Below are 6,370 nucleotides of genomic sequence, written 5' to 3' on the forward strand. Positions count from 1 at the left end.
ACTCTTTCCTGCCCTATGCAGGGGGTCGGACTCAATGATCTATTGAGGTCCCTTCTGACCCTAGCATCTATGAATCTACCCTTCTGAGGTTTGCTCCATATTGGAATCTCTGGAATGTCAGATAGTGGAGCTCCAGACCGTAGTGCAGAGGCTGCGTGCCATCAGGGATGGCAAACAGGAGACTGACTCCTACTGCCAGGCCCTTCACCCCAAGAAAGGAGAGGGAAGAGCTAGGTCGCCTCCCAGGACAAGGGAGGACAAGAGGAAATCCCATACTGTCCAGCCTGGGCATTGGACAAAGGTTGTCACCAGCCCCAAGGCTTGCTGCACCAGGGTCATCACTCCCCTGGATCTCTGCAACAGGTATAAACCCCTCACACCACCAGTAGATCCTGCAGAGCTGCCAGCTCTTGCAAGTGAGGAAGAAACGTGATCATTCCTAAGATGAAACGCAGAGTGGTTGTTGTGGGAGACTCCCTTCTGAAGGGAACAGAGGGAGCAACCTGCTGCCCCAATTCCTTAGCCCAGGAGGTCTGCTGCCTCCCAGGGGCCCGTATCTAGGATGTAGGTGCAAGGATCCCAAAACTTATCTGGCCCTCCAACCACTACCCCATGCTTCTTATTCATGTGGGTCCAAATGACACAGCTCAGAGCAATCCCAACCGTGTCATAAATGACTACAGGGTTATGGGAGCGGGGCTCAGAAGGTTGGGGGCACAGGTGTTTTTTCCCTCAATCCTTCCAGTTATGGGTCATGGGCTGAGGAGGGAGAGACAAATTGAGGTAGTGAACAGAAGACTGCAGCGCTGGTGCCATTGTGAAGGCTTTGGCTTCTATGACCACAGTCTGCACTTCGGAGAGAGAGGCAGTGGTCTGTTGGGAAGAAATGGCCTCTGTTTCACTCCACTTAGGAAGAAGCTCTTCTCAGCCAGAGTGGCTGACCTGCTCGACTGGGCTTTAAACTAAGCTTGCCGAGGGATGGGCAGACAACCACCAGAGCTAGCTCACCGAGCATCAACTGCAAAATCAGAAGGTTAGGATGCTCAAGGGAAGACACTCCTACCCCAGCTGAAGAACGGAGCATCTCCACGAGTGTAAGGAAGCCTAGAGCCTCCAACAGCATACTTATTTGCCTGTAAACTAATGCCAGGAGTTTGGGGAATAAACAGGAGAAACTGGTCCTTCTGCTAAATAAAAATTACTATGATCTCATAGGGATAACGGAGACCTGGTGGGACTCCTCCTATGACTGGGCTACAGGTATAAATGGCTATACCTTGTACAGGAGAGATTGTGCTGAAAAAAGGGGTAGGGGTGTAACTCAAGGAGGACAACTAGAGACCCTCTGGGTTAGAATATGAGGGGAACTTGGTGATGGGGATACAATGGTAGGAGTCTACTACAGACCTCCAAATCAGGAACTAGAGCTTGACCATTAATTCATCAGGGAACTGGCCAAGGCTGCATGCTCGCATTACATGGTTGTCATGGGAGACTTCAACTACCCAGACATCTCATGGGAATAGCACTCAGCCAAATCCAAGTGGTCTCAAACCTTCCTCGCATGCTTGGATGAGCTCTGTCTGTCTCAAGAAGTTTATGGGCCAACAAGAGGTAAGGCACCACTGGACCTGGTACTGGCCAAAGGGAATGATCTAATCAGTGACCAAAGAATTGAAGGGAAGCTGGGTGACAGTGACCATGAGTTGATCACTTTCACTATCCATCGCAAAGCTGGCAAGTCAGTCAGCAATTCAGTAGGCCTTGACTTTAGGAAAGCCAACTTTCATAAGCTCAGGAGGCTTGTTGTCATGGCCTTGAGAGGCCATGATTTGACAGGGAGGGGAGTTCATGACAAGTGGTTGCTCCTTAAGCAATCCTAGATGCACAAGGGAAATCCATCCCAAGCCATAGGAAAGGTGGTAAAAGGGCTCAGCAACCCCCTTGGTTCAATAGGGAACTCATGGACCTCCTACGTCTAAAAAGAGGCTTCTAAAGGATGGAAGATAGGAAACACACCTAAGGAGGAATATTGTGCACTGGTCGCTACCTGTAGGGATTGAACTAGGAAATCCAAGGCTGCAACTGAACTCAAATTGGCCACACGAATCAAGGACAATAAAAAGTCCTTCTTCAGATACATGGGGAGTTGGAAGAAAAACAAGGGCAACATTGGACCCCTGCTAAATCAATTGGGACAGCTGACAACAAACACGCAGGAAAAAGCCAATCTGCTTAATTATTATTTTGTGTCAGCTTTTCACCAGCCCAAAGGGACCACCCTGCCTAACATGATGTGGGATAACCAGGATGAAAGTGAATATATGCCCACCATTGGCATAGATCTTGTGAAGGAGCACCTTGAGAGGCTGGACACCAACAAATCAGCTGATCCAGATAGATTGCACCCAAGAGTGATAAAGAACTGGCAGACATAGTAGTGCAGTCACTGGCAAGGAAGGATATTTGACAACTTGTGGAGCTTGGGCAAAGTACCTGAAGATTGGAAGAAGGCCAGTGTGGTGCCTATCTTCAAGAAAGGGAGGAAAGAAGATCTGGGAAACTACAGGCCGATCAGTTCAACCTGGACAAAAGGGAAGAGGTTGATATAATATATTTGGACTTTAAAAAAGCCTTTGACCTGGTGTCCCATGGTCTCTTCATGGAAAAATTGGGCAAGTGCAGCCTCAACTACACTACAGTTCAGTTGCTGGGGAACTGGCTCTGAGGCCGGTCCCAGACAGTAGTATTTGATGGAACCGAATCAACATGGCACTCAGTGACCAGTGGTGTTCCCTAAGGCTCCATACTCAGACCTGTATTCTTTAATGTCTTTATAAACAATCTAGACTCTGGTGTTAGAAGAGGACTGGTCAAGTTTGCTGATTACACTAAGCTTTGGGAAAGTGAATCCACACTTGAGGATAGGCTGGTGATCTAGACTGACCTCAATTGGCTTTGTATTGACGGTATTCAATACAAAGAAATGCAAGGTGCTCCTCCTCAGAGGGAAAAAGCTCACATCATACATATAGGCTTGGCAATGCTACACTCACTAGCACCACAACTGAAAGAGACTTTTGGGGATCACGATCCACCACAAGATGAACATGAGCCACCAATGCGATACTGCAGCAGGCAAAGCGAACAAAACTCTGGATTGCATTTACCTATGCATCTCAAGCAAGACCCAGGATGTCATCCTCCCACTGTACTCGGCCTTGGTGAGGCCGCAGCTAGAGTACTGCATGCAATTCTGGGCTCCACAATTCAGGAAGGATGTGGAGAAGCTTGAAAGAGTCCAGAGGAGAGCCACGCGCATGATCAAAGGGCAAGAAAACAGACCATATGAAGCCAGGCTGCGAGCCATGGGACTCTTCTGCCTGGAGAAACACAGGCTATGGGGTGACTTAGTGGCAGCCTCTAAGTACATAAGGGGCATGCATCAGGATCTGGGGGAATGTCTGTTCACCAGAGGGATGACAAGGGGGAATGTCTGTTCACCAAGGGATGACAAGGGGGAATGGCCACAAATGCCTGCAAGACCGTTTTACGCTCGACATAAGAAAAAATGTCTTTATTGTCCAAGCCCCACAAGGCCTAGAATAGACTCCACCCAGAGATGGTGCAAGCACCTACTCTGGACACTTTTAAGAAACATTTGGATGTTTATCTTACAGGGATCCTTTGACCCTAGCTGACTTTTTGCCCTTCAGGCAGGGGACTGGACCCAATGATCTTATGAGGTCCCTTCCAGCCCTAATGTCTATGAAATCTATGAATCCTATATTGATATGTAGCTTATGCATGGACAGCAAAGTATCCTATTGATTTTGGTCATTTTTCCCTATCTATTAAAAAATGACTGTCATATTACGGTCATCTTGAAATGCCAGGCAATCTGCTATAGCATAATTAAAAGTCTCATAAAATGCCATGTAAATCTCACTCTAAATTATAATTTGGGGGGAAGCTGAGTAGGCCAATAGTGTTTTAAAAGTAGGTTATGTTCCCAGAATCTATGCACTGTATTGAATCTTCAGCTCAAGAATGGATGCTTTTCTGGAGGATATGTTTTAAGCCCACAAATGATTGGGCTCAATCCATAGGTACTTGAATATAATTTAATGGCCTGTCATATACATGAGGTCAAATTAGATGATCTAATAGTCTCCTTAAAATTCTATGAATCTTTTAATTCAAATATAATGCTTTTTCTGTCCCTGGTTTAGTAAGATAAATAATAACAGCAATAATATAAGTCTTCTCCCAAACTTTGGCTTGTTACTAAGATTTCTACCTTTATTTTCAGTGTGGACTCTTCTTAAGTGATACCTGCTATGGTGAGTCATCTGGAATCAGTCAGCTTTTTGCAGCAATGTTCCAACACTGGTCCTAGTGTGACTCAACAGTTGATTACCTAGTCAGGATATAAAATTCTGTTTCAGTTTTGAGATACTATTTTAAATTGGATTATAAGTATCCTCTGCTTCAAATCAGTTGCTGCATTTGTATTTGCCTGAAGTCAAGATTTTGGCCTGGGATTCTAGTTTGGGGAAGATTTTTTAGGTGGTTCATTGTCTCCAAGCCTGCAAGTCTTTAGGAGGTAACACAGCAGTGCCACCTGCTTCCCTGCAGATGTGAAAGTAGCATTTAACAGAGGAGATGATGAACAGACACCTGGGTGCTGCCTAGACAGAATGAACTGAAAACAATATTTTAAATCTTCAAGTCACCATGTTTTCATGCACTTATAGAAAAAGTAGTAGCAAATACTGTCTTTCTAGTATAAGTATAAAATGATTTGATTGACAACTTATTTTATAATGAAAGTTGGGAGGGTGTGGAGAGAATCAGTCAGTAGGAAATCTCAGGCCTTCCAAACTGCACTTTCTAATAGGTATGGTGTGTGGTAACTGTATGAACAAGGGCTGTGCGAGGCTTTGGTAGCTGATTTGATTCGGAGGAGATTCAACCTGATTTGAGGACCAAATCTCTGAATCTGAATTGAATCAAAAGACAAATTAAAAGCTCTGAATTGATTTGAAGCATCCGAATTGATTTAGAAAAGCTTCGGAAGAGATTCGGCCACTTCAGAGATTCGGCCAGAGACGAAACAGCTGACACAGCTGCCTCCAGCTGGTAAGTCTGTTGGGTTTGGGGAAGGGGGGAGGGAAGGGGCGTGGGGGAGGGAGGGATTGGGGCTGGAACTGGGACAAGCTGCCCAGCTGGGGCAGCAGAGCATGTTACTCAGGGAGCTGGGGAGGGCAGGTGTAGGATGCAGGCACAGTAGCACTGGGAGCAGGGGCTCTGCCCTGTTGCTGCTTGCCCGGGGGCGGAGGGGGGACAGGATGTGGGCATGGCTCGCTCCAGGTGGAAGGGGCAAGTGGCAGCAAGGCATAGCCCCTGCTACCAGTGAGGCCACACCTGCACCTTGTGCCCCCTGTGCCAGCTCACAAGTGGCGGCAGGGCAGAGCCCCCGCTCCCAGTGCTGATGCCTGCTGCCACCCAGGGCAAGCCGTGCCTGCATCACACACACCCCCTGCACCTGCTGGGCAGGTGGCAGCAGGGCATAACCCCTGTGGCTCCCCCCACCAAGGCAGGGGCAGGAGCCGTGGGAGAAGCCACCATGGCTGTCCTGTCTGGTCCAGCCTCCTGGCACTTAAACAAACAAACAAACAAAAGTCCCATACTCACTGGCTCTGGCAGCAGTGATCAGGACTTCTGAGGGCTCATGGCAGAGCACCCCATGCAGCATATGGTGGGGGGGCAGTGGGGATGCCCCCCACCTGGCACCTGCATGGCAGCTGCCCCATGGCATGGGTGCAGCGTGGCTCAGCAGCATGCCATGTGCTGTCTGCGAGCTTGGATGTCTCCATGTGTCAGCTGGGGCCCGGCACCACTCAGCACAACGACCCCAGGCCCCAGACAGCACACAGCGCCCTGCTGAGCCATGCTGCACTCATGCAATGCAACAGCTGCCATGCAGGTGCAAGGTGGGGGGGGGAAATCCCTGCTGTCCCCCCACCTCCCCACGCTGCATGCATGTGTGTGGGGGGGGGGGGGGGAGGGGGGCTCTGCCATGAGTGCTCAGAGGCCCTGATTACATTTGCTCCATCTGGTGAATGTGGGGCTTTTTTTTTTTAAAGCTCTGCACTCACCAGTTGCAGTGTTGCGCGGCAGGGCTCTGCTATAGGTGCTGAGAGGCTTCAATTGCTGCTGCTGCATCCAGTGATTGCAGGGCCTTTTTTACCTTTAAAAAAAAAAAAAAAAAAAAAAAGTGTCAGGACTAGGCTGGGGCTAGGCAGGGGGATGGGGCCCGGTAGGGCAGTGATGGGAGCTTCTCCTGCGGCTCCCTCCACCTGGGGAG

At 48.7% G+C, this 6,370-nt stretch overlaps 1 long non-coding RNA gene across 2 annotated transcripts in view; it reads right to left on the reverse strand.

Moving 5' to 3' along the window:
• LOC102377933 overlaps positions 1-6,370 on the reverse strand; it is a 47,876-nt gene that overhangs the window by 35,549 nt on the left and 5,957 nt on the right. The window contains exons 2-3 of one of the 2 annotated variants that reach the window (XR_003091906.1): positions 6,162-6,253; positions 4,336-4,420 (exon numbers count right to left, since the gene is read on the reverse strand). This is a non-coding gene — a long non-coding RNA (uncharacterized LOC102377933). Of the gene's footprint in view, positions 1-4,300; positions 4,421-6,161; positions 6,254-6,370 lie in introns of both variants that reach the window. The other variant, XR_003091905.1, reaches the window with a different exon arrangement.

Source organism: Alligator sinensis, unplaced genomic scaffold, assembly GCF_000455745.1.
Source record: "Alligator sinensis unplaced genomic scaffold, ASM45574v1 scaffold591_1, whole genome shotgun sequence".
NCBI lineage: Eukaryota > Metazoa > Chordata > Crocodylia > Alligatoridae > Alligator > Alligator sinensis.